The following is a 25,747-nucleotide window of genomic DNA, read 5'->3' as shown; positions in this document are numbered from 1 at the left end:
TTTTACATACCACACTTTCTTTGTCCCATACTTCTTGATTGACCCCTGGGTTGTTTCCATATCTTGGTTATTGTGAATAATGCTGCAATGAACATGAAATGGCAGAATTTTCTTTGAGACACTGATTTTATTTCCTTTGATTTTATATAAGAAGAATTGCTAGATCATATGGCAGTTCTATTTTAATTTTCTGAGGAGTCTCCGTACTGTTTTCCATAGTGGCTGCATTCCCACCAACAGTATACAAATGTTTCATTTTCTCCAGTAGTTCATCAACACTTGTTATCACTTGTCTTTTTGACAATAGCCATCCTAACAGGTGGGAGATGCTATCTCATTGTGGTTTTGATTTGTATTTCTTCAGTGTTTAGTGATGCTGAGAACTTTCCATACCTCTGTTGGCCTGTTGTATATCTTTCTTTGAAAAGTATCTATTCAATTATTTCCTATTTTCAAATCAGGTTGTTTGTCTTTTTGCGATTGAGTTGAATTCTTTATATATTTTGGACATTAACCCCATATTTGATATATGCTTTGCAAATATTTTCTCCTATTCTAAGGTTGCCTTTTCACTTTTTTGATTGTTTCCTTTGATGCATAGAAACTTTTTAGCTTGATACAATTGTTTTGTCTTTTTTATGACTCTTGTGACCTGTACTTGAAGCATTTCCCAGACCAATAACAAGACACTTTCCCCATATTTTCTTCATCGTTTTACTGTTTCAGGTTTTATATTTAAGTCTTTAATCCATTTTGAGTTTATATCTGTGTGTAGTATGAGATGAATGCCATTTTATTCATCTGTGTGTGGATATCAACTTTACCAGCATCATTTGTTGAAGAGACTATCATTTCCCATATTGTGTTCTTGGTCTTTTGCTGAAAATCAGTTGAACATAAATTGGTGGATTTATTTCTGAACTCCCTATTCTGTTCCATGGGTCTATATGTCTATTTTTCTGCCAATATCATCTTTTTTGATTACAATAGCTTTGTAATATAATTTGAAATCAGTAAGTATAATGCCTCCAGTTTAATTCTTACTGAAGATTGCTTAAGCTAGTTGAGGTCTTTTGTAGTTCGTATGAATTTTAGGATTTTTTTTCTATTGTTGTAAAGAATGGCATTGGGAATTTGATAGGGTTGAATTGAATCTATAGTTCAGTTTGGATTGTATGGACATTTTAACAATGTTAATTCTTCCAATGCATGAACAGGGAATGCTTTTCTATATATCTGTGCCTTCCTTCATTTTCTTCATCAACGTTTTATAATTTTGGGTACAAGTCTTTCACTTCTTTGGTTAAGTGTGTTTTTAAGCATATTTTTTGTTGTGACTATTGCAAATGGGATTGTTTTCCTAATTACATTTTCAGATAGTTTGCTGTTTGTATATAGAAACACCACTTAATATTGTATATTGATTTTATATATTGTATATTTTTATCTTTGTTTATTGGTTTTGTATCCTGCAATTTGGGTCTGATTGTAAAGCTGAAGATCTTATAAAATCAGGGGTTTTAAATTCCATGTCAATAATATCCCTTTTCTTTTTTTTTTTTAAGTTAACCATAGGTTTTCACTGGTTTTATTTATTCAGTTAAAATAATGTAATACTTTATCCCTTTTCTTTTAAAAAATAATATTTTCAACCTGTCTTTATGTGTTTTCTTTTTTCCCTCCTGAACAAAGTATCAAATGTTTGGGAGTATATTGATAAGTGTATCTGATTTAAAAGGTTGTATTTTTTTAAATTAGCTTTGTTAACTTTATAAGCACTATGTGGCATAAGGCTTAGCTTATAACTACAGGAGCTAGAAAACAATTATTAAAAGGAAAGTTTCAAGTAAGAGAAATGTTTCTAGAACTGGCAGTTTTCTTGAACCAAGAGGACTCGAGGAAAAAAAACTAACCCCAACTATGTACCTCAAATTTCTGAGTTCCTGAGTGCAGTTTTAGTGGCAGTATTAAGTACGGAACATTTTAGGTTAAAATGCATCTTTTGCTATATAGGCCAACTGTGGTTTTAAATGATTACCTAACAGAAACTACTTGTATCTACTTTATATCATGCACTAGGCATCACAGGACTAAAGCTAATTTTGAAAACATAACCTTTTAGGTCACATAAACTTATAAATCAGATAAATACACCAAAATCAGATTGATTATATTCTTTGCAGCCAAAGATGGAGAAGTTCTATACAGTCAGCAAGAACAAGAGTGGGAGCTGACTGTGGCTCAGATCATGAACTCCTTATTGCCAAATTCAGACTTAAATTGAAGGAGGTGGAGAAAACCACTAGATCATTCAGGTATGACCTAAATCAAATCCCTTATTACTATACAGTGGAAGTGAGAATTAGATTTAAGGGCCTAGATCTGATAGACAGAGTGTCTGATGAACTATAGACAGAGGATTGTGACATTATACAGGAGACAGGAATCAATACCATCAAGAAAAAGAAATGCAAAAAAGCAAAATGGCTGTCTGAGGAGGCCTTACAAATAGCTGTGAAAAGAAGGGAAGTGAAAAGCAAAGGAGAAAAGGAAAGATATACCCATTTGAACTCAGAGTTCCAAAGAATAGCAAAGAGAGATAAAGCCTTCCTCACTGATCAATGCAAAGAAATAGAGGAAAAGAACAGAATGGGAAAGACTAGAGATCTCTTCAAGAAAATTAGAGATACTAAGGGAACATTTCATGCAAAGATGGGCTCAATTAAGGACAGAAAGGGTAGAGATCTAACAGAAGCAGAAGATATTAAGAAGTGTCAAGAATACACAGAAGAACTGTACAAAAAAGAGCCTCATGACCCAGATAATCACAATGGTGTGATCACTCACCTACAGCCAGACATCCTGGAATGTGAAGTCAAGTGGGCCTTAGAATGCATCACTACGAAGAAAGCTAGTGGAGGTGATGGAATTCCAGTTGAGCTATTTCAAATCCTGAAAGATGATGCTGTGAAAATGCTGTACTCAATATGCCAGCAAAGTTGGAAAACTCAGCAGTGGCCACAGGACTGGAAAAAGTCAGTTTTCATTCCAATCCCAAAGAAAGGCAATACCAAAGAATGCTCAAACTACTGCAAAGTTGCACTCATCTCACATGCTAGTAAAGTAATGCTCAAAATTATCCAAGCCAGGCTTCAGCAATACGTGAACCATGAAGATCAAATTGCCAACATCCTCTGGATCATGGAGAAAGCAAGAGAGTTCCAGAAAAACATTGATTTCTGCTTTATTGACTATGCCAAAGCCTTTGACTGTGTGGATCACCATAAACTGTGGAAAATTCTGTAAGAGATGGGAATACCAGACCACCTGACCTGCGTCTTGAGAAATCTATATGCAGGTCAGGAAGCAACAGTTAGAACTGGACATGGAACAACAGACTGGTTCTAAAATAGGAAAAGGAGTATGTCAAGGCTGTATATTGTCACCCTGCTTATTTAACTTCTATGCAGATTACATCATGAGAAACGCTGGGCTGGAAGAAACACAAGCTGGAATCAAGATTGTGGGAGAAATATCAATAACCTCAGATATGCAGATGACACCACCCTTATGGCAGAAAATGAAGAGGAACTAAAGAGCCTCTTGATGAAAGTGAAAGAGGAGAGTGAAAAAGTTGGCATAAAGCTCAACATTCAGAAAACTAAGATCATGGCATCTGGTCCCATCACTTCATGGGAAATAGATGGGGAAACAGTGGAAACAGAGTCAGACTTTATTTTTTCGGGCTCCAAAATAACTGCAGACGGTGATTGCAGCCATGAAATTAAAAGACGCTTACTCCTTGGAAGGAAAGTTATGATCAACCTAGATAGCATATTCAAAAGCAGAGACAATACTTTGCCAACAAAGGTCCGTCTAGTCAAGGCTATAGTGTTTCCAGTGGTCATGTATGGATATCAAAGTTCGACTGTGAAGAAAGCTGAGCGCCAAAGAATTGATGCTTTTAAACTGTGGTGTTGGAGAAGACTCTTGAGAGTCCCTTGGACTGCAAGGAGGTCCAGCCAGTCCACTCTAAAGGAGATCAGTCCTGGGTATTCTTTGGAAGGACTGATGCTAAAGCTGAAACTCCAATACTTGACCACCTCATGAGAAGAGTTGACTCATTGGAAAAGACTCTGATGCTGGGAGGGATTAGGGGCGGAAGGAGAAGGGGATGACAGAGGAAGAGATGCCTGGATGGCATCACCTACTCGATGGACATGAGTTTGAGTGAGCTCTAGGAGTTGGTGATGGACAGGTAGGCCTGGTGTGCTGTAATTCATGGGGTTGCAACATGGGGTTGCAAAGAGTCGGACATGACTGAGTGAACTGAACTGAGAGTTAATATGGTTCTGATAACATCACGTAAGTTTAAAGTTATAGAATGAATGTCTTTGGAATCACCTTTGACCTCTACATAACAGTACACTTGTGTGCACAACCTCATTTGGAGTACATGTCAAAAGGCTAATTTATAAATGCATTTAAACATGGAAAATGTAAATGTGAGGTCACACTGAAGGGCCTTGTGGCATGCATGCCCTGGTCAAAAAGAGTGAAGTAGCTGATATTTTGAAGTTGTCATCACCTGGGCCCTGGCATACACAAGTATTTTACTTCAGACATACTCATGTCTTGGAGAATGAAGACAAACGTCCCTCTCTGCATTGCCTCTCCTCACCCACACACCAAAATCATTCCTGCCATTAATCATGACAACTCCTTTTTATGTAAATAGAAAGCATTATACCACAAATATATATACTTGGCATATGACACATTAAGGTGATGCCCAATCAAAGGACAATGTAATGCCAGAGCTAGTGGAAATTAGACAGATATCTGGAAATGAGATAAGGAAGGAAAGGAGGGAAAGAAAATGAATGAAGAGAAGAAAGAAGGAAAGAATAAAGGAAAGGAGGAGGGTGGAGGCAGGGAGGGAGGAAGGCAAAAAAGGAAGAAAACAATATGATTTCTCAGGGAAGAAAGGACAGGAGACCTTGTCTTGGAGGCAGAAGCAGAGACATGAAAAATCTCCAAGGACCTTTCCAACACAGACACTGAATCTCTGGCCTTAGCCTTTCCAAACAATGAAACGATAGGAGAATTCAGGGCCTGGGCACTGCTCCGGCATAACTGTGGACAGATTTTCCCCCATATGTTTACAGAATTCTGAAAGTACAGAAATAGCTGTTGAGCTCTAAGCAGTTTTTGTAAAATTACCCCAGCTCAGGGATGTTTTCATTCTACCCTGGGGACTCTTTGGTGAAATCTAAATAAGTGGAAAGATTCAGCTATTTTGGAGTTTTCCTTGTGCTAAATAATATTCTGTAGATTGGATTAAAAGCAGAAAAAAATGTAGATATTTTCACATTCACATAAATCAAAATGGCTGAATGTTTAAAAACAAACAAAAAAGTGCCCTCAGGCTGAAAGTAATTATGGAAATTCTTAGTCAAAAGGGATAATTTATTAGATCATTTATAATGAACACAACACACAAATGAAAACTGGTGTCTCTGACCTCAACTACCGCAACCACTACGATGTTTTCTATTTATAAAAATGATCACAATAAGGCTTGTGGAGGCCCTGTGAAGGAGTTAATTTAAGGGTCCACCTGACTGACCCACCTGATTCCAGAGACAGTAGCTGCCCAATGTGACAACTGTGAGAGACTATTCTTTCTTCTTTGATTCCATGGATTGATTTTATTGACTTTTAGGAGATCACTTTTTTCTTTATTTAAATTTAATTGGAGGCTAATTGCTTTACAATGTTGTATTGGTTTTGCCATACATCAACATGAATCTGCCGTGGGTGTACACGTGTTCCCCATCCTGAACCCCCATCCTACCTCCCTCCCCATACCATCCCTCTGGGTCATCCCACTGCACTAGCTCCAAGCATCATTTATCTTGCATTGAACTTAGACTGGCAATTCATTTCTTATATGATATTATACATGTTTCAATGCCATTCTCCCAAATCATCCCACTTTTTAAATTAATTAATTTGCAAAAGCACAAATGAGGCTACCTACCTGATGACTTCCCTCTTTTTTTTCAGAGAAGGAAACATCACTTCTCCAAGAGGCCTTCACTGACCAAATGCCTAACAATATCAAGCTGAATATTATATATTGTAATCTCAGTATCTGTCTTACTCTTAGACTGGAATCCCCAGAAGTGCAGAAACCATGTTTATTATACTCACCATGAGGGCCTCATACCTAACCTTTAGCAGATACTCACAAACATTCATTGAATGAATGAAGAAAAGAATACTAGCCCTAATAGCTAGATAATATAATTGTGTTGGTAGAAAGATTCTGCCTGAAAATAGTAGGATATTGAACTGAATTTAATAAAATGCCCAGAGCTGGATGTTTCCAGAGTGGGTTAATTGGGTAGCTTGACCATGTCAGGGCACTGAGTCTACTTCACAATCAAGCTCTTGGTTTTTCCTTCATCATCACAAGAAGGATGCCACAATTACAAGCACTCATCCTCAAACAACTGAGTTTTAAAGCCAGTAAATGTAGAGAGAAGAGATCACTTCTCAAACATATTTTGTCATATTTAATATGACACTTCAGTCATATTAAAGAAAATTGTGGAAGCAACCTAAATGTCCACTGAGGGATGGACAAAAATGTGGTACATATATACAATGACATATTACTTAGCCATAAAGAAGACTGAAATAATACCGCTTGCAGTAACATGGATTGGCCTGGAGATGTAATACTGAGTAAAATAAGTCAGACAGAGAAGGACAAATATCATATAATATTGCTTATATGTGGAATCTAAAAAAATGGTACAAATGAACTTATTTACAAAACAGAAATAGTCATGAATATAGAAAACAAACTTACATCTACCAAGGGGGAAAAGGTGGAGGAAGGACAAATTGGGATATTGAAATTGACATACACAACTACTATATTTAAAATAGGTAGCTAATAAGAACTTATTGTATAGCCCAGGGAACTCTACTCAATACTCTGTAATGATCTACATGGGAAAAGAATCTAAAAAAGAGTAGATATATGTATATGTATAACTGACTCACTTTGCCGTATACCTAAAACTAGCACAACATTATAAATCTAGTATAACCCAATAAAAATTAATTTAAAAGAAGAAGAAAATTGTTCCTCAGAGATCTTCTGAACAGACTTCTTCAGTTCCTGATGGCCAGCATATGATCACAAACTCTTAGCCTACCTATCTGCAAGGAAGACTGGGAAAACAAGTATCTGGCATTTTCCACATCTATATTAATGGAAGAGCTCTGTGAGCAAGAAGACAGAAGTAGACAGACAGCAATCAAGAGTCTACCAGAGGGGCCTTTGATTGTATGCTTTATTTATCATTGTTTGTTTTAAGTATGCCATTAAAATGGGAGCCCTATGTGCATGAAGAGCATAGGAAGACTATGTCCTGCATGCAGCTTTCCCTGGTCCATGGATAGACGTAAGTATATGAATCCAAAAATGCTTCATGAATAATTGCATCCAATGTCTGATAGGGAAAAAGGGAAAAAAAAAACTTTCAACATGATGACCTTGAAGATGATTTTGAACTCCTAATAGTCCCTCACAGTTGTCAGAGAAACACAGAAATGCATATTGTTTCATTTTGCCATCTGTAGACTGATGTTTCTTTAACTGATGGCTGCTGGACTCTAGTGATTATCATCTCAGCAAAATGGTCTTGTTAGATCTGGGGAAGCAGTATGTAATGTTTTATTAATTTTTTTATTCCACAAAATGTAAAATTTGCTTTCAAGAACCTTCCAGATCAATCAAAACATTCCACGAGCATGTTATATAGACACTGTTTGGAGAATCAGAAGAATCATAGACTGTTTCATGTTAGATATGACATCAGATGTTTCTTTGCACATATATTGAAACCCAAGATTATTGCAAAGTCAAAAGACATAGACTCAACTCATTTTGCAAATGTCATACAGGCTTTTAGGTTCAGACATCTTTTGCTTTTTATATCCTGCTAGCTCAACTTCTAAACTTGGTTTTAAAAACTTCTCATTTAGCCACAAAGTGCTGAAATATTCTGTTTCAGCTTTGTTGGCAGGAATTTGACTTACTTGGGAATAGAAGCCAGCCTGTAGATCTGACTTGGAGATGAAGGATGAGTTCCATCTTCAACTCAGAAAGATAGGAACATGAGGGCCCCATTCAAGGTTTTCTCAGACCCAGAAGATGAGTGACTCCACTGTTCCTTGGAAGCATTATTCATATCTGGCAAACTCATTCACTGGTTGAAGCTCAAGCTAGTATTTCCAGAGTGCTGCAGTCATGAGCTCTTCTCAGCATGGGATAGCTTTACACACCATGCTACTTGGGATCACCTAAAATTTTAAGCTAACCTCTAGAAAATTTGCCTGGTGGTTTGGTATTACAGGAAATTCAACTGTATTGTTTAGGTTTTTTTTCTTTTTTCCCCTAGCCTCATCATTAAATTCATCTTCTCTTAAATTTATTTGTTAGTTTCAAAAATTTAAATCTACATTTTTCAAACAACACCTTTCCCTTTTGCTTCCATCCTGCAAAGCTCCATACAGCTAGCCCCTCCTACATTTGCAGTGATTTGCATGTTGTTCTGTGACTGTGATGTGATGAGTCTCTCAGAACACTCACACAGATACCAGTGGAGGATGGCTTGTTCCTGTATGTAAATATTATAGATGACAGCATTCCTTTTGGAAGTTTGGAAAAAGTTTAATTTTGAAGGCTTGGCATTTCCCAAAATCACTGATAGTATTTAATATAATTAAAGCAGGTTTGATATTTGGGTTGGGAAGATCCCCTGGAGAAGGGAAAGGCTACCCACTCCAGTATTATGGCCTGGAGAATTCCATGGACTGTATAATCCATGGAGTCACAAAGAGTCAGATATGACTGAGCGACTTCTGCTTTCACTTTTCAAAGAATATTTAGGACACGTTCAAAAGGAAAAACCTACAGGATGCTTGGGGCTGGTGCACTGGGATGACCCAGAGAGATGGTATGGGGAGGGGGGTTCAGGATTGGGAACATGTGTACACCCATGGCAGATTCATGGTGACGTATGGCAAAACCAACACAATATTGTAAAGTAAAATAAAATAAAATCTCAAAAAAAAAAAGGAAAACCGGGGAAAGGTGTGGCGTATGTTCCCTCATGTTGTCCAAAGACCATCTGCAACAAAATTAACTGAAGAGCTGTTTATGAAATTGTAAATTCTTTTTTTAAATATAAATTTATTTATTTTAATTGGAGGTTAATTACTTTACAATATTGTATTGGTTTTGCCATACATCACCATGAGTCTGCCACTGAATGTACTAAATCAGGCTCAAAAATGGGGTGAGTTTTCAAAGTATGTCCTTTTTGTCTCATTCTCAAGGTGATTCTCACACATCATTTGAGAACTGCTAGCATAAGACACTTTCAACTTTTCCATTTTTCAGTCAACCTGAAACATAAGCAAAAGAAAGATGTTAGTTTCTAGATGGGTTTCCCCAGTGGCTCAGTAATAAAGAATCCACCTGCAATGGCTTGGCTTTGATCCCTGAGACAGGAAGATCCCCTGGAGAAGGAAATGGTAACCTACTCCAATATTTTTGCCTGGAAAATTCCATGAACAGAAGGACTTGGTGGGCTACAGTCCATGGGGCCCCAAAAGCATCACACAAGACTTGATGACTAAACAACAACAAGTTTGTAGATAGCGTGCTGGTCATGGCTATCATTTAAAGCATTCTTGGATAGTGGATTTTTTTGACAGACTGGGGAAGCTAATAACACATCTCTTCTCAGATTAAGATTTTCCAAAGCATAAAAAAACCCACATTTGATCATAAATAAAATAATTATGTTAAAGTATAACTTTGTCTATGGACCCCCTTGGGGACTGTGAACCCCAGGTTAATAGTCCTTAAGTGAAGAGACAAAGTAACCCAATCAGAAATGACTAAATGGGAATGACAGATCAGATTTGGTTAGATGCTACCTGAGGCTTGCAGTCTAATTTAGGATTAGTTTCAGCAAAATGATCTAAAATTACTTCAGAGAGAAGAGGGGCTGAAAATGATAATGAAAGTGTTTAGAGACAGAACCTGTAGCAAAAGGATAAAATATATACCCTTTCTTTTCTGTCTCCTATTTCTCCCTTTACACTGGATATTCCCTCTCAGTCTGTACCAACAAAAAAATACTCTTTCACTTAAAAGTCAGTTTTTAAATTTATTTTTAATTAGAGGGTAATTGCTTTACATGTTTTGTTGGTCTGCTGTACAACAACCCGCTGCTGCTGCTGCTAAGTCGCTTCAGTCGTGTCCGACTCTGTGCAACCCCATAGACGGCAGCCCACCAGGCTCCCCCGTCCCTGGGATTCTCCAGGCAAGAGTACTGAAGTGGGGTGTCATTGCCTTCTCCAAAGCATGAAAGTGAAAAGCGAAAGTGAAGTCGCTCAGTTGTGTCCGACTCTTAGTGACCCCATGGACTGCTGCCCACCAGGCTCCTCCGTCCATGGGATTTTCCAGGCAAGAGTACTGGAGAAGGGTGCCATTGCCTTCTCCGACAACAACCTGAACCAGCTATAAATATACATATATCCCCTCCCTCGCGAGCGTCTCTCCTACTCCCACATCCCAGGCTTCAAGGTCATCACAGAACACTGGTCCTACATTTCCCTTTGTCTATCAAGCTACTTCTCTCCTTTTTTCCCTTAGTGATTTATCTAGAAAAAGTCATCTATACTTCTCTCTCCTCTCATCTATGATCTACCTCCTATCCCCCTTTAAGATGTTCTTGTTTCAGCTGAGTCAGCAACAGCTGACACTACTGACCACACCCTCTGTTTATAGTCTACTAATTTAAATTTCCAGTTCTTTCCACGGCAGTTGTTCCTTTTCAATCTCTTCTCTGCGGGCTCCTATTTCTCCATCATTCCTAAAATGCATCTCATGACCAGTCTGCCCTCAATCCTCTTTCCTTTAGACTTTGTCACCACCACCACACACTGCCTTGGCTAGGTCTCCAGCTCTATTACTGCTTTATTGTAGAGGTTACCTAACTCGCCTCCCTAGCTTCTTCTCTAATCTCAAGGTGGAGGTATTCCTCTTCTTTGGGAGCTGACCTTTCCCTTGTTTCATACCATTGTTTGCCTATCTTCTCCTCCCAAATGTCCTCGTGGAAGTCATTTCCGTTTAAGTGAAGTATCTTTCTGTGTGTCCCCAGAGTTCCCTTAAACCTAAGTGAAGCTCTCAAAATTGCCCCATCAATGATCTCCCTTTCTAGCTTATGAGCTTCTGGAGATCAGGGTACTTAGCCTGGGCCTTTCCTGTCCATCCTCCCATCAGACATATAGAGGGGCTCAAATATTCTTCATCAAATTAGGAAACTAGCCTTAAGAAAAGCCAAAGGACTTATTTTTAAAAATGAAAGCATTAATCAATCTATATATCTAGTATAACCATAAACTACTATCATTCATTCTCTGCCTTTTTAAAAAATAGGTTTTGTGAGAATGTTTATACTATAATATAGAACAGAAAGAAGGAGAGGAAAATAAATGATAGAGAGAAGGAGATGGTCAGTTAATTAAGTCTTCCATTTGGACTCTGTGAAACAAAAAATTCCTGAATCCCCTGCCAGCTGCTAACTGCCATTCTATAATAGATTCATCTCACTCATTCACCTTTTAATTCATTCAACACATAATTTTGAGTGCTGACCACATGTCAGTATGAAAGGCATTGGGAATTCAGTGGTGAGCAAATATTCAGAGTTCTATCCTCAGGAAAATAAGATTGTAATGAGAGAGGTAGACAATAAATAATTACATGCTTATATGCTGTGATAAATGCATGAAGAAAATTTTTCTTGAAAGATCAATGGGACAAATGACAAATACACTTTCTATTTCTCAAGGTCTCTGGGTCCTGGAGATTTAACCTGCCCTTGTCTGAGTCTTGACTTCCCTCGTGGCTCAGACTATAAAGTGTCTGTCTACAATGTGGGAGACCTGGGTTCGAGCCCTGGCCTGGGAAGATCCCCTTTTCCCCCATCAAGGAAATGACAATCCATTCCAGTACTATTACCTGGAAAACCCCATGGACAGAGGAGCCTGGTAGGCTACAGTCTATGGGGTCGCAAAGAGTCGGACACGACTGAGTGACTTCAGTTTCCTTTCCTTGTCTGAGTCTTAAAGATTTCACTTGTCCTCTTTACTAAAGGCTTTTCATGGCTCAACTTTATTTCCATTCCCTTTACTCATCACTCTGAAAATGTTATCACCTCTTCAGTCCCGTTTTTCTCATTGGCTGAGCCTATGTACCTTGAGATCCATGGCAAGCTCTTTCTTTTTGAGGTGGGCATGGCAGCATGGGAGAAAGATCTCCCATGTGTTCCTCTAGTCATTCTCTAGAACAAACAAACAAACATTCAAGGACATTGCTCTTGTTTTGTTTTTTTTTTTTTCCTCCCTTCCTTCTGTGCATCCTACTTTTACCCCAACCTCCTGGAGTTAACATATATCACATCAAGGAAAGGAAAGAGAGAAAGAAGCAGAAATAACAAGAAAGAAAGGAATAAAAATTAAAATAACAGAAAAGTAAGTAGAAATGATGATTTTCCCTTGGACTTCTCGTGGAAAAGAATAAATTGAATCATTGCCATTAAGATGGATAGTATCACTGGCCCACCTCACCCCTACCTACTACTCGACTGAATAAATGTTTGTTGAGCACCTGCTGTGAACCAGGCATTGTGCACAAGTCTTAATGCAGTAAGCCCTAAGAATTCTGAAATTGTTACATTCTGTGAGATTGAGATGAGGTTATTTGCATATAAGCCCCATAATTTCTACCATGGATCTAGGCCAGTTGGCTCTCCTCTTCAGCAGTGTATTAAGTCACCAGAAGAGGTTTTTTAAACAGAAATGCCCAGGTCCCACCTTCAGTGATGCTGATTTGGTGATCTTGGATGGGCCCAAAGCAATAGTAATTTTTCAAAAGTTGATTTTAATGTGTAGCCAGGACTGAGAGCCATTGGCCTAGGCAGTAGATCAGACCATTCTGAAAGGTAACCAGTCCAATCTTCCAAAGCACAAGGGAGGACTTCTTTTCTTATACACAACTCACATTCTGGAGAACACTCTTTGATACTCTGGAGGAACTGCTCTCCCTCCCAGGTTCTCTCCTCAAGAACTAATCTCATGTTCCAGCATCTCCATACATTTAAGTGCTACTGCAGTCTATGCATGGACAATATTCCCTGTTCAGTAGCGGAGCTCTCCATTGGCTGCATTCCCAATCAATATCCCCCTCTCAAAGTCCCTCCCTTCACAAATGGTGTATATCTAGGACAGGTTGAAACCTCAGTTTCTGTTGGTAATCTATATAATTACATTACTCAGCTACCAAACCTACTCCAGTAAAAAAAAACGTAAGAGATACTTTTTTCTGAACCAAAGAGGTAGGACAGGGACACTCCCTTGGTTGCAACTGTTTTCGGAAGGAGCCCTTATTTGCATGACAATGTCTCTGAAAATAATAGTCCCACCTCCTTGCTGGGCCTTCCTTCTTGGCTGAGAAGGTGTCATCAGGAAATAAAATCTCATCCTGGATGATGGAATTGGCACCACCTTCTAAGTAGACCAAAGAATTTGGAGCTTGTCTAACCAGAAATTCTTACCCACTCCCAAAAAATGCATATCCTGTTCATCCAAAGGATGTTAATTAGCACCTGCTTCCACTACTAAACTCATGGGATCTAGTGTGTTGCTCTTGCAGTTCCTCTGATCTGTGTTGGCAACTGCTCTCTAATGAACCACATTAGTCACATGATGTGCCACCTGATCTACCAGAGAGGGTGTTGCAGGACTTCTTGAACTTAGGTGTGACTACCCCAACAAAACCATTAGACAGTGTGTAAGAAAAGATGCAGCTGGAACTTGGCCAGAAGTTTAATCCAATTAACTTGACAATCATAGTTGCCTTCCCAGAAAAATTATAGAATCAGAGAACACTGAAGCTAGAGGAGACCTTGGAAATTACCTAATCCAGATGTTGTTTACATTTGGGGATTCACTGTGTCTGGTTAGAATCTGTTGAAAGCAACAGACTTTCTTCCTAGAAAAAAATGTGTGTCCATGGTTTTTCCCAAGACTTTAGGAAGTTGGGTCATGGACTCCATCAACTGGGCCCATAACCCACTGTTAAAGAACCCTTAACACACACACACACACACACACACACACACACACACACACACACACATTTTATAGATGAGGACTCTGAAGTCTAGAGAAGCATGTGATTCTTTAAAGGAGTCACAATTCAGCAGCAAAGATACCAGCTCCAAGTCTGAATTCTAGTCTCAGGATTTTCCCAAGATGAAGGGAAATTGTCTTAACCCTTCTTAGATGTTTTGAGGCTTACTTTTTCTGGGATCATTGTCCTTTGTCTTAGGATTCCTGTCCATGGACTTTCCTCTGTCTTCAGGCTGTGCCCTACTGGCAACATGGGAAACCATATCCCTTTGCCTGGCAGCCTCTTTCTCAAGAATACCCTCTTAACCTACTCAAAATTCTTTCAAGCTTGAAGTCTTGGAGTTGGAGAGCTTTCGATAGCCATATCTTCACTGGAGTGCCACCTGGTGGAGCACTGCAATAAATCCTACCTAAGCAAGCAGGAAATGTCCATCATGCAGGGAGCAACCTTCACTGTCTCTTCCATACTGGATGCCAAAAGAATAACTTTATCCAGTTTGCTTGTTTGTTTGTTTTTCTTAAGAATTTTTTTAAACATCACTCAGGCTAGGGGGGTTTTCTTGCATCACCGTTGTCTAAAGGCAACGGGATTCTGTTTCTATCTCTGCCATCTAGGAGCTTCAAGATCTAAAATGTGCATGTTCAGTCTCTCTGACTCTTTGAGATCCCATGGACCGTATCCTGTCAGGTTCCTCTGTCCATGGAATTTTCCAGGCAAGAATATTTCAATTTCTTGAAATATTCCATTTCCTCCTCCAGGGGATCGTCCCAACCCAGGGATCGAACTCATATCTCCTGTGCCTTTTGCGTTAGCAGGTGGATTCTTTATCACTGAGCCGCCTGGGAAGCCCATGAACTCAGGTAAATCATTTAATTGCTTTCATCTGGGACATGATCTGAGGCAATGACTATGACACTTGCTTGCTGTGTGACTGTGACACGTCATCACTTAAACTTCCTGTAGCTCAGTTTCCTCTTCTCTAAAAGAAGGAAGACAGTAATATCACTCATCTCTTAAGATTGTTGTAAGGCTTTAATTATATACTTTGTTCAGTTTTGTGACATTTTATCCATGACACAATATTGACTTTGAAGGAAGATCTTATCACAGTAACTGAGACATCAGATGTGATCAGTACAATTTCCCAAAGACATTGATTACTGAGGAATGTATGAGATCATACATATCAAGCACTCAGTGCAGTTCCAGGTTCATAATACATACTTAGTGCTCTTGTTTATTAAAATTCAGTGGAAATAACTTAGTGATTAAAACATAACCTCACAGATTACAATATCACATGTGAAACTGGCATATTAGTAAGACCTAGAAAATTCAGATGTTAGTTGAGGAAAGGAAACAAGAGACTCAAGTTCAACTCACTTTATCGATTATGAAAGAGAGGTTCAGTAGTACCAAGGAGTCATTCAAGCACGCACAGCTATAGTAAGTAGTTCAGAACAAAAGTCCAGTATCCAAGCTTTCAGTTCTTTTAGCAAGGCAATAAGACAAATGAATAAAGAAAAGATTTTGAGGAGCTGAATACACAGTGCAAGCCTTTTTATTAGTCAGTTTGAGTGGGTCTCATCTTTAAACAGTGGATTTTCTGCCTCAGGCTTTATTGGTAGGCTGAAAAAAACAAATTCCCAAAACCCCCTCAGTAGCCATAGTCAGACTTCTGCTAGCAGGAAAACCCAGGACTAATTCCTATCTCTGCGAGTGATCTGCTTAGCTACCTGGGAGCATGGAGGCTCCAGGAGACATGACACCATCCCGACTGAGAGCTGGAAAATTCTCAGTGACTGGAAGCTTCCTTCACACCCCTAAGTGTGGAGAGCACCAGACAGGACACCAAACCCAGCACTGGTGTCATGAATAGTGGAAGATTTGCTAGGAAGTTTATGTGTCAAGGCTGCCACACCCTTCCAAGCCCCAAGACAGGTCTCAAAAATGGTTCATGTGGTCTTTTGAATTATTTTTCCTGAGAAAAATATATTAATTATAATCAGGTAAGACTTCCATCTCTTTTTGCCTTGATTTCTGCTCCAACACACTCCCTTTATGTTAGGTGATGTTGAGCAGGTGTGGGGATTTGGGGATCTACCTAAGGGAAACATGAATTGAGAATACACTTAGTTTTAATTTAATAAAAAATAGTTAAGTGGTTTCCAGTCACTTTAATGATGCACATACATTTTTACTTTCCTCTTCAATGTAGGAAAGGCCCCCTGAATCACTTGTCAAGTATCATGACAAAGAGTAGAACCCAGGTCATGTCACAGCATAAATGAGTTTGGTGGTGTATGGTACCTGACACAGGAGCTTTATGGGTGATGCATGAAAAATGAGGCTTTATAGGGAGCCAGAAGCTACTCCATGGACTAGTGAAATTATAAATGGAGGATTCCATTCTCATGGAGAACTCATTAAAATACAAGTCCTCTTCTATTGGAATATACTATTTTCCAGCAATCAATGATATGGTATAACACCTATAACATTTTTTCTTATCTTTTGATGGGAACCAACTGAAACTGAATGTATCAGAATTTTTCTTTGTAGGGCACAGCCTTGTGGCAGTTCTAAAAAGAATGGGTGTACATACGGTTGAAGTGGCATGTTTTATGAATTTCATCAAAAATGAAGAAATTTTGACTAAGCATGCTAACCGAAAGCCTAGGTTATCCTTCTGTTCTTTAACAACAACGAAAATATTACCAAATCCATTGCCACATGAAGAGGCAATAAAGGGAATGTAGCTAAATGTGTAGGGAAGAAAAGTGTAAAACAAGTAAAATAAATTATGTTGCTTTTTGTGATTGTATGAGACATTTTCAGCTTTCTCAGTTCAGTTCAGTCGCTCAGTCTGACTCTTTGCAACCATGGACTGCAGGACACCAGGATTCCCTATCCATCACCAACTCCCAGAGCTTGCTCAAACTCATGTCCATTGAGTCAGTGATGCCATCCAAGTATCTTATCTTGTCGTCCTCTTCTGCCTTCAATCTTTCCCAGCATCAGGGTCTTCACCAATGGGACAGTTCTTCACATCAAGCGCCCAAAGTAATTGGAGTTTCAGCTTCAGCATCAGTCCTTCCAATGAATATTCAGGGTTGATTTCATTTAGGAAATTTAGCTGTTTCTGATGCTTTAGTTTTAATTTTGCATAATGTTTATTTTATAACTATTTTATGATTTTTCTTCCTCTCCCTTGGCCCCTGAAGAAAACATTCTCTGAGCTTCAGTTCAACAAAGCCTCTATGTTTATTCTGGGCAGGGGTAAAGATAAGGATAAATAGGAGGAAGGGAAGGGGAAAAGGAAAAGAAAAAGGCAGTTAGAGGAAAAGGGGGAAAAGTCCGACAGGGAAGAGAATCAGTCTTGATGGGATCAAGCAGTTTGAATGTTCTTGGGCCTCTGAGGAGGTCAAGAGACAACAGACACAATGAATACACTTTTCCAAAGGAAGGAAAGGCAAGGAATCCTGGCTGTGAGTTCATTTCACCAACTGGAATACTTGAAGACATGGAATAGCATCCATTTTATTTGACTCATGGGTTGGATATTTCACTATTACTCTCCTGCAGGCATTTTCTTTGGTTGACTTTCTCAGGGTGAAAAACCACAAATGCTCCATTAAGTAAAGTTAGAAATTGTTCCTGTTACTGGGCAAGAGTCAGTAGGATTACAAGGCATCCCATGAGAAGAGCTGCCATGTGACAAAGGAGATTATGCCGGGAAATTAATGAGCAAATCTTCAAAACCGTGCCTCTACAGAAAAACCTGTAGTGGCATTATCATGCCTCAGTTTCTACTGGTTTTTGGTAGAAAAAACCCATCTCTCAGATTTATTCTGAAGAATGATTTACTGTCCTTTTTTGTTTTTGAAATTATGAAATGTTTCCTTCCTGAATTCCCTTGTACTCTTTGAGATATTATTACCAATGGGGAAAACAGGATGTTAATTACATAATGAGTATATGCACCACCCACACTATTCTACTCTTACTAGGCAAAATTATACATCTGAAAGCCCATGCCTAATAGAAGGAATCTTGCCTAAATCATACTGGCTTCATCTGATCCCTTATCTCAGCTCAAAATTCTCAACTGTTTAGGAAAAAATGAGAAAAATCATCTTGATTTTACATGCCACAAGCCTGGAAACATTGGTAAAGATGCAATAAATAGTTTGTTCCTATTATGTGAAAATATATAGTAAAATATATATATAGAAAATATGTAGTAATTTCTCCCAAATTTATGGCTTTAGAATACTCCAAGAAAACAATTTTGCAGCTCCACACTGCATCATACAAAGTGTTATAACACATGGCCCTGGGCTGATGGAAGATTGCAAAGCATAAGATTTTCAAATATGAGCAATCATAGAGTAAAGACGTATGAAGGAGAGAAGAACTGTCATCCTTTGGCCTGGTGCCAGGATCCAAGACAATTGCCATATGGCGCTGTGAATCCACTTGGCAAAATTCAGTGTTGCCCTGAAATTCACTGGATATGAATGGAATACCCTAGCTTGATGAGAGAAGGACAGGGGAGGCTCCCTCAGGGACTTCTTAGTCCATACCTATTGTTTCTCTGGGAAGGACAGTTTCATCCTTCATTATCTTGCTTGATTGCAAGAAATGGAAATTCAGTCAAACAAGCCAAAGCAATGGAGTGATATTCAGCAAAGAAAATGAATGAACTTTGTCTGTACACAACTACATGATGAATTCTGTAAGCAGAATGTTAAGCAAAAGATTCCAGAGACAAACATTTTTTGTACTTTAGTATTCTGTTTACATAAGAATGCAATCTATAGTGTAACCACTGAGGTGAGGCCTTTGTAAGTGTCTGAATGACTTGGACAAGAGTGGAAGCAATAGACATGGAAATGTGATGGTGATTTTGATACTTCTTAAAAGAGACGTCATGGGCCAGAAAGGCAATGTAATGCTGTCCCTGCATTTCAGGTTTCCTTCCAGAGCTAAAACAAGAAGTAGGGATGGTGCCAGGTAGCTTCTGGTGGTCTGCAGAGGGAGTCTTTATTATCAGCACTGACTTCTGCTACTCTTGCCCTGGCCTCTCATTTGTCAATCAAGTCATGGTCTCCAAAACAGCTACTTTGTCCACAGCCCACCAAAAGCAGTGTTATGTGCCAAGGGAGTGGAGACCCTTAGGGAAACTCACAATCTTGTTAGAGGAAACAGAACAAAAAAAGATGAGAAACAGAAGCAAAACAAGCATAATGTAATAACCTCTCCTGGTTAAGAAAAAAATCAATTGGGGAAAGTTATACCACAATGAAGGAAGAGAAGGATACACACTTAGAAAGATACAGATAAGTACGTATTAAAGCTTTAGCAAAGATGGTAATAATTCATAAACATTTAATAAACTTTCACAGTAACTATAAATCACTTACATAGTCATCTCTTCATACATAGCTTAGAACTGGTGGGGGGTGGGGGTGGGGAGTAAAAAGACCCCATGAAGGTGAATAATGGAAAAGATAAAGGGATACTAGGGGAGAAAGATGGGAGGCAAGGGGTTCTAAAGCTATGGAAGTACCTGGTGGACCAGTCAGTGACTGAAGGTGAAAGTTATACCAATAACTTACACAATCTTTGCTAATCAAGCTGTTAAGAATGTTCTGTTAATAGTGCACCAATGCACCTTCCCACCTATTATGACCATAAGTACTTAGTTATATTTGGGTGGGGAGTGGCAGGCCAAGGGTAAGGGTTGGAAGGTAGCATTTACAATGGATTGTTAAATAGTGACTTAACAGTGGATAAAAAACTGGATCAATGCTCTAGTCCCAATCTTGTGACATTCTGCATCTGGGTGTCTTTTAAATTACTAGCTGAAAGAGGCAACTCTTCAGACCTAATAACGGTTTGGGAGAAGATAGTAGAAAGTGAAAACCTAAGAATGAATGACTAGAAAGCTGGGTCATCTGCTTGTTTTCTCTTAAATCCTCTCCCTGTCCATTCTCTGTAAACTTCATTTCCTGGGCTCTCTTGCCAACTGGCTTCTGGCTTGGTTTAGTCAATAAAAGGCTCTGGGGAGATTGAAGATCAAGGATAAAGGGGAGCCAGGGTGATTCTTGCTTTTCTCTCAGCTTCAGCCAGGGTCTCTGGCTCTGGCTATATCTTCTCCTTGATCCCTGCTCCTATGTGAAGACTCTGTTGCTATGCGTGGCTCTGATTCTTTGGCTCCAATAACACTAATTTTTCCCTTTATCCTTCTTGTTCTACTAGTGATAGCACCTTCAAGCTGTTGCCTTAATGGCCTTTGTTTGGCTTTTCTGTTCTTCCAGCACTATTGTGACTAGTTCCACATGTGAAATTCCTTCTACTGGAGTACCTTATATAGCCTCTGTGCTCACTCATGACTGAAGTGAAGTGAAGATAGCTCAGTCACATCTAACTCTTTGTGACTCCATGAGCTGTAGCCCACCAGGCTCCTCTATACATGGGATTTCCCAGGGAAGAATACCGGAGAGGGTTGCCATTTCCATGACTAATACAACCAGAAAGCCCTTCTTCAGCTATAAAATGTATGATTAGTGCACTATTTCCCCATAGGAATTTCCATGAGGAGTTATTGGAGGAAGAGGGCCACGGAGGAAGGTTTAGAATTCCACAGTAACTCCTTTCATATTTATAAAGAAAGTTATACAGTAACAGAAAAGGTATCAAAGATCACTAGGGAAAATGATACAAGAGTTTGCAAGAGGACCATGAGACTCTAGATTCTGCTATCCTCACTGAGAAGAGAGATCAGTCCATGTCAGTGCTGGTATGCTCAGTCATGTTCAGCTCTTTGTGACCCTTTGGACTGTAGCCCACCAGGCTCCTCTGTCCATGGGATTATCCTGGCAAGATCACTAGAGTGGGCTGCCATTTCTTTCTCCAGGCAAGAAAGCTGTGGGGGACCATTAAGTACCAAAAATATATGGCTTTGTGAAAAGCAAGTGGTACAGAAAAGGAATAGGCTAAACTGCAACTCTGAACACACTGGAGAAATATTGTGAGAGTAGAATGCCTTATGTGGGGCGACCCAAGAGGATCACAGACAGTTTGGAGAACCTTTTCCTTGAAGTCACCCATAGAGAAAGGCTGAGAATTTGAAGCACTCTTGTCAAACTCTCCCAAAACATATAGGTCCCTCTCATAGCTGCCTCTGAGAGAGAACTTCCCAATCTTATTATAAAGCCTTCATTCCACAGAGATAGAGTAGAAATCAGCTCCAATTGCCCCTTTAATTTGTTATCAATCTTGGGCTGACTGGGCTGGTCCTAGGCCTGGTTTCCCACAAATCCATTTGTTACCTTCTCCTGACTGCAGCCATGAAATTAAAAGATGCTTACTGCTTGGAAGAAAAGTTATGACCAACCTAGATGGTATATTCAAAAGCAGAGACATTATTTTACCGACTAAGGTCCGTCTAGTTAAGGCTATGGTTTTTCCTGTGGTCATGTATGGATGTGAGAGTTGGACTGTGAAGAAGGCTGAGTGCTGAAGAATTGATGCTTTGGAACTGCGTTGTTGGAGAAGACTCTTGAGAGTCCCTTGGACTGCCAGGAGATCCAACCAGTCCATTCTGAAGGAGATCAGCCCTGGGATTTCTTTGGAAGGAATGATGCTAAAGCTGAAACTCCAGTACTTTGGCCACCTCATGCGAAGAATTGACTCACTGGAAAAGACTCTGATGCTGGGACGGATTGGGGGCAGGAGGAGAAAGGGACGACCGAGGATGAGATGGCTGGATGGCATCACGGACTCAATGGGCGTGAGTCTGAGTGAACTCCGGGAGATGGTGATGGACAGGGAAGCCTGGTGTGCTGCGATTCATGGGGTCGCAAAGAGTCGGACACGACTGAGCGACTGAACTGAACTGAACTGATTTGCTCTTCATCTTGGAAGGAAGGGGTTTATCCTATCAAGCTGATGTTCTGTATCCTCAGCAGTTGTCTTCTAGATGGATTTGGGCAATGAGAGCCATCACTGAGAGGTTAGAGAGAGAGAGAGAAAGAGAGAAACCAGCAGATTTCTCCCCTTCCTTCTCTGCCTTGGGCAGCATCCCTGCCAATGGCTGCATTTTCTAGGGGTCCAAGTGTTTTCTAAGCAACCTGCTATGGTTTGGTCTTCCACCATATAATCCCAGTTTTGGGGTGCCAGCAAAACTACGATTTCCATCTATCCTTCCTACCTAGGGGAGGTAGAAGATTCCAAAGACTGTTAATTTCTGGGCTGGTATCTTGTTTGGCTTTTCCAGAGTCCATCACCTGCTTTAACTGATTTCTTGCATTGTATTCTTTCTATTTTAAATACTCAAGTGGTTTCTGATCCCCAGTTAGACCCTCCCTGATACACTAACTCTATAAAGATGCTACACAGGTCAGAGACAATTAGGATAAATGGACTCATACAGGCAATTACAAGTCCTGCATTCCAGATCCAAAAAGCCAAGTTTATACAGTTTCCTGAGATCAATTATATGGCTAATTAATCTCCTTCAATCCTCCAAACCAAAGAGCATCAAGACAAGTTGTTAGTGATTTTTCTTCCTATATCTGAGAACCCCAAATTGTTGTTTTGAAATAAATCTGTTATTACTTCTTTATTTTACAAGTAAAATCATGGTGGAATTTCAAGGTGCAGAACACTTAGGCAGTTGTAGGTCTGTATGGCATAGCAGGTTAGATTTTAATGTTATTATGAATTGACTTTTAATTTAATTAATTTTAATTAATTTTAATTTCTAAAATTTAAATTACTTTTTAAAATTGACATGCCATAAAATTGATTTTTTTTCTTTTTGTGTACAGTTCTATGGATGAATTGTAATACACATATAGATTAAGGTAACCACAAAAATCAGGATTCCAAAAATTTCCATCGTCCCCTCAAAATTGTCATGCCACCCTTTGTAGTCATACTCTCCACCTACCCTTAATTTCTGGCAGCCACTGATCTTCCATCTCCAAAGTTTTATCTTTTTGGATAATTTCATATAGATTGAACAAATACGTGATGTTTTGAGACTGGTTTCTTTCAATCAGCAGAAGTTTTTTGCAACATATCCATGTTGTTACACATATATACTAGCTTGCTCCTTTTTACTATTGAGCAGTAATCCATCATAGTGAAACTCCTTATGCGAAGAGTTGACTCATTGGAAAAGACTCTGATGCTGGGAGGGATTGGGGGCAGGAGGAGAAGGGGACGACAGAGAATGAGATGGCTGGATGGCATCACCGACTCAATGGACATGAGTCTGAGTAAACTCCGGGAGTTGGTGATGGACAGGGAGGCCTGGCCTGCTGCAATTCATGGGGTCGCAAAGAGTCAGATAGACTGAGCGACTGAACTGAACTGAATCCATCATAGTAGCTCTCCCTTGTGGCTCAGGTAGTAAAGGGTCTGTCTGCAATGTGAGAGACCTGGATTCTATCCCTGGGTTGGGAAGATGCCCTGGAGAAGGAAATGGCAGCCCACTCCAGTACTCTTGCCTGGGTGGAGGAGCCTGGACACAACTGAGCCACTTCACTAATCCATTATAAGGATGTGCCATAATTTGTTTATCCATTCATTTGCTGAAGGCTATTTAAATTGATTACAGTTTGAGGCAATTATGAATGAAGCCTCTATGAATATTCATACACAGATTTTCATATGAATATAAGTTTTCACTTCTCTAGGGTAGATATGGAGGGGGTAGGGTTGCAGAATCATGTGATAAATTTATGTTTAATTATATAAGAAAGTATCAAATTATTTTCTAGAGGTGGTGTACACTTTTGCATTCCTATCAACAATGTGTGAAATTTTCAGGTGCTCTGCATCTTTGCCGGCACCTGATATTGTCAATATTTTCAAAATTTTGGCTGTTCAGGTATGTATGGGATGCAGGGGTATCTCATTATAACTTTAAATTTCATTTCCCTAATGGCTAATCATGTTGAACATCTTTTTTTCATGTGTTTATTTGTCATCTGTATATGGCTCAGATGGTAAAGAATCCGCCTGAAATGCAGGAGACCTGTGTTCAGTCCTTGGGTTGGGAAGATCCTCTGAAGAAGGGAATGGCAACCCACTCCAGTATTTTTGTCTGGAGAATCCCCATGGACAGAGAAGCCTAGCAGACTACAGTCCATGGTGTCACAAAGAGTTGGACACGATTGAGTGACTAAGCACATACCCTCTTAGATAAATCGTCCAAGTTTTTGTCTGTTTTTAATGTAGTATTTGTTTCACTGCTGTTGTGTTTTCAGAGTTCTTTCTATTTTCTGGAATAAATGATTTCACATATTATCCCTGCCTATGGCTTATTTTTTTCATTTTTATAATGGTGTCTCTTAAAATATATATTTTTTGTAAAGTCCAATTCATTTTTTCTTTAATAAATTGTGCTTTTGGTCTCATCCCTGGGTTGAGAAGATCCCCCAGAGAAGAGTTTGGCTACCTACTCCAGTATTCTTGCCTGGGAAATCCCACAGACAGAGGATCCTGGTGGGATGGAGTCCATGGGGTCACAAAGAGTCAGATATGACGGAGGGACTAACACACTACAAATTCTTTGCCTAAGTGCCCACTTTGCTCCAGTTCACAAAGTTTATACTTAGGAATACCAGACCACCTGACTTGTCTCTTGAGAAATCTGTATGCAGGTCAGAAAGCAACAGTTAGAACTGGACATGGAACAACAGACTGGTTCCGAATAGGAAAAGGAGTATGTCAAGGCTGTATATTGTCACCCTGCTTATTTAACTTCTATGCAGAGTACATCATGAGAAACGCTGGACTGGAAGAAACACAAGCTGGAATCAAGATTGCCGGGAGAAATATCAATCACCTCAGATATGCAGATGACACCACCCTTATGGCAGAAAGTGAAGAGGAATTAAAAAGCCTCTTGTTGAAACTGAAAGAGGAGAGTGAAAAAGTTGGCTTAAAGCTTAACATTCAGAAAATGAAGATCATGGCATCTGGTCCCATCACTTCATGGGAAATAGATGGGGAAACAGTGGAAATAGTGTCAGACTTTATTTTTTGGGGCTCCAAAATCAGTGCAGATGGTGATTGCAGCCATGAAATTAAAAGATGCTTACTCCTTGGAAGAAAGTTTATGAGCAACCTAGACAGTATATTCAAAAGCAGAGACATTACTTTACCGACTAAGGTCCATCTAGTCAAGGCTAGGGTTTTTCCAGTGGTCATGTATGGATGTGAGAGTTGGACTGTGAAGAAGGCTGAGCACCGAAGAATTGATGCTTTGGAACTGTGGTGTTGGAGAAGACTCTTGAGAGTCCCTTGGACTGCAAGGAGATCCAACCAGTCCATTCTGAAGGAGATCAGCCCTGGGATTTCTATGGAAGGAATGATGCTAAAGCTGAAACTCCAGGACTTTGGCCACCTCATGTAAAGAATTAACTCATTGGAAAAGAC

This window comes from Ovis aries, chromosome 13 (genome assembly GCF_016772045.2).
Source record: "Ovis aries strain OAR_USU_Benz2616 breed Rambouillet chromosome 13, ARS-UI_Ramb_v3.0, whole genome shotgun sequence".
Lineage (NCBI taxonomy): Eukaryota > Metazoa > Chordata > Mammalia > Artiodactyla > Bovidae > Ovis > Ovis aries.
Note: the sequence above shows the minus strand (reverse complement) of the source record.